General features: G+C 41.7%; 1 long non-coding RNA gene across 1 annotated transcript in view; it reads left to right on the top strand.

Moving 5' to 3' along the window:
* The window catches only part of LOC116692031 (uncharacterized), a 7,824-nt gene extending 3,264 nt beyond the window's left edge, over nucleotides 1-4,560 (top strand). Inside the window, exons 2-3 of the long non-coding RNA XR_004332621.1 lie at nucleotides 661-666; nucleotides 4,547-4,560. This is a non-coding gene — a long non-coding RNA (uncharacterized LOC116692031). The remainder of the gene's footprint in view (nucleotides 1-660; nucleotides 667-4,546) is intronic.
* The last annotated feature ends 6,161 nt before the right edge of the window (nucleotides 4,561-10,721 follow it).

Genomic DNA, 10,721 nt, shown 5'->3' with positions numbered 1-10,721 from the left:
CAGGGTTGTGACATTTCCGTCCACTAATGGCTGACCTGACACTTAAAAATAAAATATTTATAAAACGTTTAGCTAGTGCAGTAATGTTAAGCTTAGAAACTGCTAACGTTACACAAGTCTGAAGGCGGCTGCGCTGCGATGATACGGGTAGGTGGATGCTCCTCGTCATCAGATGAAGATTCTTCATCTAATGAAAGTGACGGGTCATTGATCTCTCCCCAATCTGATTCTCCATCACTCATGTCATGTCCAAATCTAGCTTGCTCTACATTCTAAGAATGCAGTCGCCTTGTCAAAAGACATATAAACAATATGCGTTGCTAGGCTACCAGTGGTGCCCTGAGCGCTGCACAGCAGTTTTTCTAAGGAGTAAAGTAATTTACTTATTAATGAAGTGAGAGGACGGCTGAAGCGGCTGTGTCAAATATCGCCGCAGGTAGAATTACATTGTTGTTAGTAGTTTAAAGCCCCGTGCTATGTAGGCGCCAAGTAGAACTTGTAGCCTATGGTAATCGTGTTGTTGTGTTTGTACATTTTATGGATGTAGGAAGTTGAAACAAGGGGCCAGAAAATACAACTGAGGTGGCAAATCCCCCTTTTTGCCCCCTCATGGTGTTTGTGCTTGTCAGGCTACAGAGTACAGTCTGGTTTAGGGTCCAGTGTAGGGTCCGGTTTAGGGTCCGGATCTACATGTACCTACGTACGTATCCATGGCATCGATTTAACACAGGACCATAAATTGGCCTTTACTGTGGCTATGTCCCCAGGGCTGTTGTCTGCTCTCATCCCAAAGAAGTCTCTTATCAGAGGAACGGCGGCGAGTGAGGCAGATAGACTGAGGTGCGCTAGCTGGCTAACTTAGCACTAGATTTGTCTACTACCCATACAGCTGACGTCACATGCCAAATGTAATCCTGGGTTAGCCCAGCGCTGCAAACGTGACACACTGTGTTAACCGGGGTACTGTGACATTGTATGATTTACAGTTACTCTCTAATATATCATCTGTTGTTTCCAAGATTTCCCATACTTTTCCGGGCGTTACAGCAACTAGGCGTCAAAGATTACGTGGCGCTATTGACAGGTGACCAAACAACATGCTCCATGTTACTGAATAAAACGACAGATTTCTCTGGGTTTGAACATTGTTGAAAACACAGTGTACTGCAAGTACGCAGCTTAACAAAATATATAACATAGGTAAAGTCGTTTTTAGACATTTTAATGCAGAAATATTACATTTATCTTTAATTTCTTTTTGTGAGCATAACAGATTTGTGTGTTCTTATGCAAATTGTTGCGTGTGCTGTGAGTGTTATCTCGTGCATGTTGCACCAGTGTTTTAGGTTCCTCTGACTCTTTAATTGCAAGTCTATTGCACGTTTATCCCGTTTGGTACTCCACTGATTATATTGTATGCCGCAGGTAGAAGTGTTTTTTCTTGTACAGCACAATGTACCTGTGACATATTGGTATGAGGAGGTCTTCTGCCTTCTTCAAGGTGGGGCAGATGGCACTCAGAGTATGGGGATTATACAAAGTCGACCACATCAGGTTAAACACTTATGGACCATCACAGACACAAAAACACACCTGCACGCCAGTCAGATTATATGTATTCAATACCCTCAGGTCATCCGCTTTGATCTGAGGCCGTGTTTCCCTGTAAAGAAGATTAGCAAGGGGATGATAATGATGATGATGTTGATCTCCAAAGCCTGTATATACGGATAGAAATAGGACACATTGGGAGCAGATAAGGACTCGGGAAGCAGATAAGAAAGGAGGAGGAAGATAGGGAGCTAGGAAGAAGGATTTGCAGGTTTTAGTAACATATAAATCAATTTACATTTTGCCGGATGATGACACATGCTGCTGAGCTGCAACTTGCTCACCAAGACCTACAGTATGTGGCATTTGGACACTCCTAAAGCTGGACTCGAGCATGTAGATTGAAATAATGGAAATTATGTCATACCATTTACTTCCCAGCCCATCCCAGAGTGAACAACATCCAGCGTCATGAAAACACGCTCGTTGACTGTGACCTGCTTCCTAAATAGTGTTGTCCGCCATAGTTCACGGACATCATGAACCACACATACATATAAAGTCTTACTGAAAACTTCTAGCTTGCTAGCTAATTTGTATTTTGTACACATTATTTACCCTTGGATAATTTAGCATGTTTTGAAAATGCAGCCACCTTTTTATTTACTCATTGTGAGCTATTCTGGTCTGCATGTAGGCCATTGTGGATCTTAAATCCTTCATATCCCAGTGCATGACAGTTAATTAGGCATTCATAAAATATGGAGAAATTGTTGACCCTCCCCTATATACTCTTCAAAGTTTTTCTGGTGAGTTGTAGTAGTTGGTGATATCCTATATGTTGGAATTGGCATGAAGTATTCAAACAGCATTTACAGAAATTGTACCGTATCTTGAGAAAACCTCAGCCTTTGGAAACTGGATCACTTACAGGAGGCAACCCCCAAGCATTGTGTAATATGTCATCATTTTGAATGATTTTCACACATTCATTATAGTTACTCACTTCGAAATTGGCGAGCTTATCAATGCAACCACAGTCTGTGTGTGTTCAATGATGGACCTCAATTCTTGGCACGGCCTTTATTGGATGTTGGCTCAGCACTTTCCTTCCTACAGTATTTAAAATAAGACAGACTGCATGCAGTAGAGGACATTTTTCTTATGGCAATTCAGTCTATAAAATACGCTTTCTTTCAACTAATCTCACTCTTGAACATTTTATTATACACACATTATTATGCAGAACTGACAGTAAAGACACACATGGCACAACTCCACCGAAATGGGATTTCTGTCAATATCAAATCACATTTAGGTGGAGTCGTATGGAGTGATGTTGCATGAGAGCTCCGTCTGATGGCCAGAGAGAGAGAGAGAGAGAGAGAGAGAGAGAGAGTGCAAATGAAAGATTAGGGACACACACACACACACACACCAGAGTGAGTGGTATTACAGTTTGGCTGACGTTGCGGCTCTGAACTAAAAGATTTGCAGTGTGAAAGCACCTCTATTGTGCTTTTTAGTGTGACAGTATCCAGTAGGAATGTGAAGCTAACTGGTCTTTTCTATACACAATAGATACCATCGAGTTCAGCGGGGACACCAGCCGCAGAGTTTAGAGCTGATGTAAAAAAAAAAAATGAGAACAAAAACTGCAGCTTGTGTGTAGTCTCAAACTAGCAAGAAAAAAACTCCCAACTTGTACTGACAACAGTTAGATGGCAACATGAAGTAAAACTAAAACAAATCTGTTATAGACAATTTTGTAAGGAAACATCTTACTTTTGTTATGTCAAGACAAGATGCAATCTGTGTGTGTGTGTGTGTGTGTGTGCGCGCGCGTGTGCGTTAGTCCGTGCGTGTGTGTAGTGGGTTTCTACAGGGGAGTTAGAGGAAAAAAAAGCTCTTGACACTGTTTGAACTGGTCTGTTAATCCTCAGCTCTTCAGGTGGTTCGTCCCCATGGAAGCAGTGTGTGTATTTCAGTGTGTGCGTGAGTGTGTGTGTGTGTGTGTTTAGGGGAAAGAGGTCAATAACCACAGAGAAGTGGGGATGGGGGTTAGTGTTGGAGTGTATGTGTGTGTGTGTGTGTGTGTGTGTGTGTGTGTGTGTGTGTGTGTGTGTGTTTGTGCGCTATGTGTGTCCCTGTCACAGAGGTATGGCTGCAGTGAAGCTGAATGACAATGGAGGCGGATGTGGACACGACAGGAAACTGGAACACGGCTCTTCAACAAGAAAGAAGGATCCGAAAGAAAGGAAGGAAGAGGAATAAAGAGGAAAGGAGTAAAGTGAAAGAAAAAAGAGGAAGAAAAGAGGAAGAGAAGGGAGGAAAGAAAAAGCTGTTGAAGTACATTGACTGAGTTAGAGGAGGGGAAGCAAGATAGAGGGAGGGAACAAAGGAGGAGTCTGTGAAACGTTCTTTGATCTCTGTCTCGTTTAAGAGGAAAAAGGAGAGGAATTACAATGTGTCTGTGTGTGTGTGTGTGTGTGTGTGCGTGTGCGTGTGCGTGTGCGTGTGTGTGTGTGGGTGTGGTTGCGCACCCATCCAACAGGCCCCTATCCTTGTTTGTCAAATCTTCGACGGAAGTAAATTGAGGAGTTGAGTGTGTGTGTTCTTACATTTGATGTATGTGTGTGTACTTAAGTTTAAGTGTGTGTATGTGTGTTGAGGCCTAGGCGGATGTTTTCTGAGCTCAGCAGCCGTATCGGGGCAAGGACAGGAAGAGAGAGAGAGAGAAGTAGGTGTAAAAGGGAAAAAGAGGGTAGAAAAAACCCGTGTCCCAGGAATTTACAAATGAAAAGAGAAGGTTTTTCTCTTAATGCGATTAAATTTTTCCATTTCACCGCTTCCCCCGCCGACAGTTTCAACTCTTAGGAGCAGAAGCCGCAACGCAACGCTGTCTTCAAGACGGGGTGGGTGGGGTGGGGGTGGTTGGGTGTGGGGGTGTGGGGGGGTGGGGGAGTGGGAGGAGCTGGCAGGGGGTAAGCAGGAGGGAGAGAACGGAAGGCTGGCAGAAATTCTACATTTCGTAAACCACTTTGGCAGTGTTTCGTCTGGTTAACAGTCGTGCCAGTGCAGTGATTCAAGCTGAGAAATTAAATTGAGAAAGTGACAGACGGAGAGAGACACAGGCAGAAAGAAAGGGAAAAATGCAAAAGGATTAACACTGGATAGGCCGAGCATGTTTAAGTTAAATGTGAAGGCGTTTATTTCAACTTTAGACTTTACATCATCATCAAACGAGGCGAGGACAATCCAATTTGAACTTGAGGAATTTCCTTTGGTTTAGTTTATTTGATATAGTCAGAAAGTCACAGATACACTTTAGTTTTGATGTCAAGGATAACAAATACATGTTCTGACATGTTTCCACTCTTGGTCTTTAATACTACAGCTAGCTAGCAACCACCAAACATACAGCTGAGGTTGATGGGAGTCTCACTAGATTTTAAGGTATTTGGACAAATGCTAGACAAATTAAATCTTTGACCTGATGATGAAATTCAGAGGATCACCAAAGTGATTACAATTCATCCTGGGGAGGAAATGGATATTTGTATCACATTTAAGGGCAAGCCATTCAATAGTTGTTGAGATATTTTAATCAAAACCAAAAATCTCAACCTTATCGTGGAAATAGAAGAAAAGTTAGGAGATCACCAAAGTCAGGAGGATTTTTCATCTGGGGATCATGAATAGCTGTACAAAGTGTCATGATAATCATGCTAAAAAAACACATCCATCAGTGTATTTAACAACATTATCCAATACCATCAGAATAAAACGTCAGTTTTTAAGCTCTTTCATGGATATATCCTGGACAATTACCAAAAAAATCCTAAAACTTTTCTTTTAGTAAAGGCAGCAGCTTCTGTCATTCACACATGCAACACCATAGCATTATGTTAATGGGATGTGACCATTTAAACACCGCCACTAATACTGTTTAAGCCCTCTGTTAGTCAGTACACATCAGCAAAACAATGTCTTTTTAAAGTATTATGACCTTGTGTGTGCCTACTGTTGTATACAGTGTAAATGAAACCTAAATACGTATTTAGCATACATGATACTTGGCCTGGTGCTTTCATCAATTTTGCAAAAATATGGAAAATCCTGTAAGGTAAACTGTAAACTACAAGAGACAACACCAGAACAGGGAGTGATGATGATAGAAGACAAAACATCAAATGTGATGTTGTAAATAGATCTGATATACCTGCAGATGTATGCAGTTGTGTGCAACATCTTCTCAGAGAATCATGAAAGTGCCAAATGTTCCCCCTACTGTTGTAAATCGGCTTCATGCATATTTGTTGCTGCTGGGAGCATTGTAGGGTTTTCATACATCACCGCTCTGTTGGGTATCACAGAAGATGTACTGTATTGGTTTTCTACTCCCACTGATAGGCAGCAAACAGGCTCTTGCAAAATGTTATGTACCACACACCCCACTGGAAAAAATATTTCCTTTTTGAAAACCCCTTGTATTTGTGTAACTAGGCCTAAACAAACTAAGTACACACATTCAATAACGTGAACTGATCAACAGGGATTGTGACCAAAGACGACAAACTGTCTGTGGTAGTGATTGGGTGACACAGTGAGGGTGACACCCAGCGAGGCGTCAAATGAAAAAAAGTTACCACTTGGATCATTGTTTGAAAATTTTAACCATTCTGAAGAATTGTTAATGGGCGGCTGCATTGCCTTTCCCGTGTGAACAAAACGGATCTGAGACACATTACGATGAGATGAGGTGTCTGAAATGAAAGTCTCCAAATTCAGTAACACCAAATACAAAAAATATCTGTTTCAGAGAGAGATAAATAATAATTCCAACAGCAGCCGATCCATGAGATGTGTGAGACGTGGTTCGGCTTTTAAGAAACAAGCACTTGAAGATGGAAGCGAGAGGTACCCCATCTGTGTGTTTCATGGAGAGGCTCAGCAGCAGCAGACAGAAACCAGACACAACACAACTGTCTGACAGATGCTGCTCGCTGGCAGCACTTAAATGTAATCTTTTGAAGTGTTCTTATATTGACGTATGCTGCATGTATGACAAATTTAAGAAGGGAACAATGGGACGGTTTGAGTGTGTCTCCCTAACTAACTTACAGGGAGGTTTTTCATTAATGGTAGCTACATTCTCATGTTCTTCATTAATGGTAGCTACATTCTCATGTTCTTCATTAATGGTAGCCATATTCTCTTGTTCTTTTTTGCAGGTAGCAATATTACGTACAAAGTGGTTTCCTCCACAGTGAAATAAACAATTTTAAGCTCCACTCACAGTATGAATGAAGCCTGGGCAGTGCTCTGTGCCAAAGTGCCTGTTTGGCCAGTCTCCCTTCCTCTGACGCTATTTGCAGTTTTGGCCCTTCTCTGTTGTCAGACCGAAACCACTTATCTGTGAACAATACAGCAGTCTTATATGTGGTTTAATAAAGCACCCAAAAGGTCACACATCAGGGAAACCTTGGTTGAGGTTCTACTGGTCAGATTAAGTGTCTCACAGATGACGAGTGATGTATGATCATAATAGGTTGTGGATTTGAAAGGTATCATCCCTTAAATCTTACATTAAATTAAAGGTTAAAACGGTAGGCTAGTAAATGTACTGTTTTTGGTTCACTTCCTATATTTGAGTCTTATTAAACTGAAACCTGCACTGTACATTTCCACCACTTAACAAGTATACTGCTGATTTATTCTCTGCTCTGTTAGCCGACAGCTGTCTGCTTTGAGCGCATTCACGTCACACTCTCATGTAGGCCTACGCAATAAGCCCTGAGCTATTCCTTAAAGGAACTTCCTTGCACTAGTAACACATAATGGCCTGCAGAGCTTCCTATACTTGGTCCGAAAGTCCGAACCATTCAAAAATGCTTTCACACTAGAAACAAAGTGGACTGTGGTTCGGCTTGATACGGACCCAGACTACCTCTTTTGGTTGGACCAAATTTCGGCTCTTTGGTCTGGCCTGTGGTCTAGGGGATGTTTCACAGCTGTAATTTTGGTTTGATAAAACTAAAAAGTCCTAAACTCCGGATCAACCGAGGTAGGTGTGGAAGCCCCCTTAAAGTGAACCCAACTTTACTGCACTTGGAAGTGAATCAAGACCCCTATGTTTGGTCCACACCAGAGTTTGAAAGTATGGTGGCCGACAGGGGTCAAACTCACTGCAACCAATGCAACAAAAAACACTGCATCCAGATGACACAAATCTGGCCTAAAGGCCTGAAGAACTTCCGTTGTGTAATCTCGATGCAGCGTTTTTTTGTTGCATTTGTTTTCGGAGCTTGTGTGCTTTTCTTTTTGCATCGTTTCTGTATTTGCTGCGCATTTTTGTATTTGGTTGTGTTGTGTGTATTTGCATATGTATTATTAAGTTGCAGTGCGTTTGCCCCTGTTGGCCACCGTACAAAAGAGCTTTTACACCACCCCAAACAAACTAGACTATTCAACAAAACGCTCCAGGGTTCAGTTATACTGCTCAGGTTTGAAAGCCTTGTACACCTGAAGTTTATTTGTTTGCTATAGGAACAGGGTTTACAATAACACAATGATAGAAGGTTAATGACTGTGAATTGATAGCAGGGCTATACAACCTTCCTAAAGACATTAAATATACTCTTCATTCTCGACATCAAATAGTTGCTATTTGCTGCATGTACAATATGAACCTATCCTGCCAATTTGAAAGAAAAGTCATAGCAGGAATAACTGAGCCCTTTACAGACAGTTTGGATATGAAGATAAAAAATAGTTTGTGAGTAAACAGAAAAGATTCAAACATTAAGAAGAGACATTTTCATCCTTGTGTAGAAGCAGCAAATGTTGTTTGAGACTTTGGCAACACTCAAATTCATTGTTGCTCTTTACTGTTTAGCCCAATTCTGTAATTACAACAGTCCGGTTTGGTGCCAGAATGTGGATTAGCACTCACCATGCCAGTCAGTGTAAGTGCCCACACTTTGACTTTGTACTATTACATAGCAGCCATCTTAGATCCAAAGTCCTGCTTTGTGGGTGTTGCTCAGAAACTTGTGTCTCTATGCCAGCTGGCTGGCTGAAAAGCCACATATCTAACCATGGAGATGTTAAAGAGGAAACTGCAGTGTGTCTGCAGCCAAAGCTTGTTGAGTCCGGAGAGTACGAAGCACCAGACCTGGCTGAGTCCAGCAGTGTGTTAGAGTGGCAAATTGGCCTCTGTGCTTCCTCTAAAATAGATTTCTCCCTGTACGTTAGTTAAAACGGCAGTGGACAATCATAGCTACAGCTCTTGTAGCTGTATTGGAAATTTAAAAAGTTATCAAGAGTAAGACAAACACTCACGTCCCATAAAAGGGGACTATCTTCTACCTGCTCATGTCAATCCTGGCCTGAAACTGAATGACCAATTATCAAGATTGTACTCTGGATTAGGATTAAGAGTTTGCACCAATCTGTTTTTAAAGCTTTCTGGCTCACCATCAGACAGTGTCGGACTTTTCCCTGATTACACAACAATGAAATGTTCACAGAGTTAAAAAAAAAAAAACATTTCCTTTGCTTGTTTAAATCCTGCTCACCTCTGTTTTTCTCTTGCACATTAAGGCCTTAACACACCAACTCGATGGCTGACCGGTAGCAGAAAAGGCAGTTGGACTGACTGCCTCCCTGATTTGGCGAAAAAAGTGCCTCGGAACACACCGAAGAAATGCCGACTGCCGATGGCAGCAAATTGAACAAATGCGTGGCATCATGGTGGATTGTTCAGAATACGATCTCATATTTTACTGAAATAGTTCACTGAAATGTGTTTCTGAAAACATGTTAAGCGAGAAATAGGCCAAGGAGTTGCTGAATCTGTCTTGATTTGAGATTGGCAAAGGTCACTTTAAAAGATTTTCGTCAGATTTTGAGAGACTCTAGTCACACTCATTTGCTCGTCATGTCCGGGTTAGCACTCCACCAATCAGATTGGCCATTTGAGTCCGACTGCTGGCAGTGTCCGCCTTCCGACCGAGCATGCCAGGTCGGCCAAAATGAAGGCCGCTGGCCCTTCTGACAGACGACGGCGAGGAACACACCCAACAGACTCAATTCACAGACCTCGCCAGAATACAGAATTAACTTTTTGGAGTGATTCGTGGGGCTCAAATACATAACACATGAGTCATTACCTATTTAAGACAAACCTCACTTTACGCTGTTGTTTTTATGCGCAGCAGTATATTTCAGACAGAGCAGAAAAACTCACAATTGCATTTAAATTAAAAAGGTCGCTGTTTTGTATCATTTGTTGTTCTCTGGCCCCCCCTTAGGCTTTCCCATGCCCACTTTTTTGGCATCTCTTTGCACCAGAGTGTAACAGCCAGCCATCCAGCCAATGAACCAGGAAGCCAGCTATCCCGCCTGCCAGCTCTCTCCTCTCAGGCCGACAGACACTGGAGGAATGGGCTCTGCTACTGAAAGCTAATGGTTCATGCACCCTCTCAGGGCTGAAAATGGACTGCAATTTTGTTTACTTCAAACACACTACATCGCCGCACAGGAAAAAAGATCCAAACACAGAAACTCCAGTCTGAGACTGATTTTTAAAATCGAGAGACATGCTAAGGTAAACCCATCTCATTGATACTTTCAGATAAAATGTAATTTATTTGATTTCTTTTTTTTTTACAGACGAAACAAACATAAACCAAGTGTGACAGCTTGATAATAGATACAAATCTAACTCTGGGCACACAGTGTTGGTGTTGTCATCAATGACTTGGCCAAACAATCTGAGAATGAAAATCCCATTAACTGAACACAGCCAACGGTTGCCAAATCTGAACAGGATCATTGAGAAATCTGCACTGATGTATATTTACTTCTTTTTTGTACCATGTGTGTACTGCTAAAAAGGGAATGTGCTTGGCGCCCTTAAGTGACATGAACATTTTTTAATTGACTTAAATCACTGTCCTCTGTTGTAACATTGAAGTATTATCTTGTTTTTCTATGTTTCCTTGAGGACAGAAAAGGGCCCTGGAGGAGTTATGTTGGCGCTACAAATGACATTTGACAAAAATGTCTAATTTGCCTTTTTTTTCAAAGAATGTGGACATCAATCTTCACGTGTTTAATGCTTTACAAAATCTGTCACAGACGGCAGGCGGTTTGACCCTACAAAC

The sequence above is a fragment of the Etheostoma spectabile genome, chromosome 7, assembly GCF_008692095.1.
Source record: "Etheostoma spectabile isolate EspeVRDwgs_2016 chromosome 7, UIUC_Espe_1.0, whole genome shotgun sequence".
Classification (NCBI taxonomy): Eukaryota; Metazoa; Chordata; class Actinopteri; order Perciformes; family Percidae; genus Etheostoma; species Etheostoma spectabile.
Note: the sequence above shows the minus strand (reverse complement) of the source record. Positions and strands in the feature narration are given on the sequence as shown.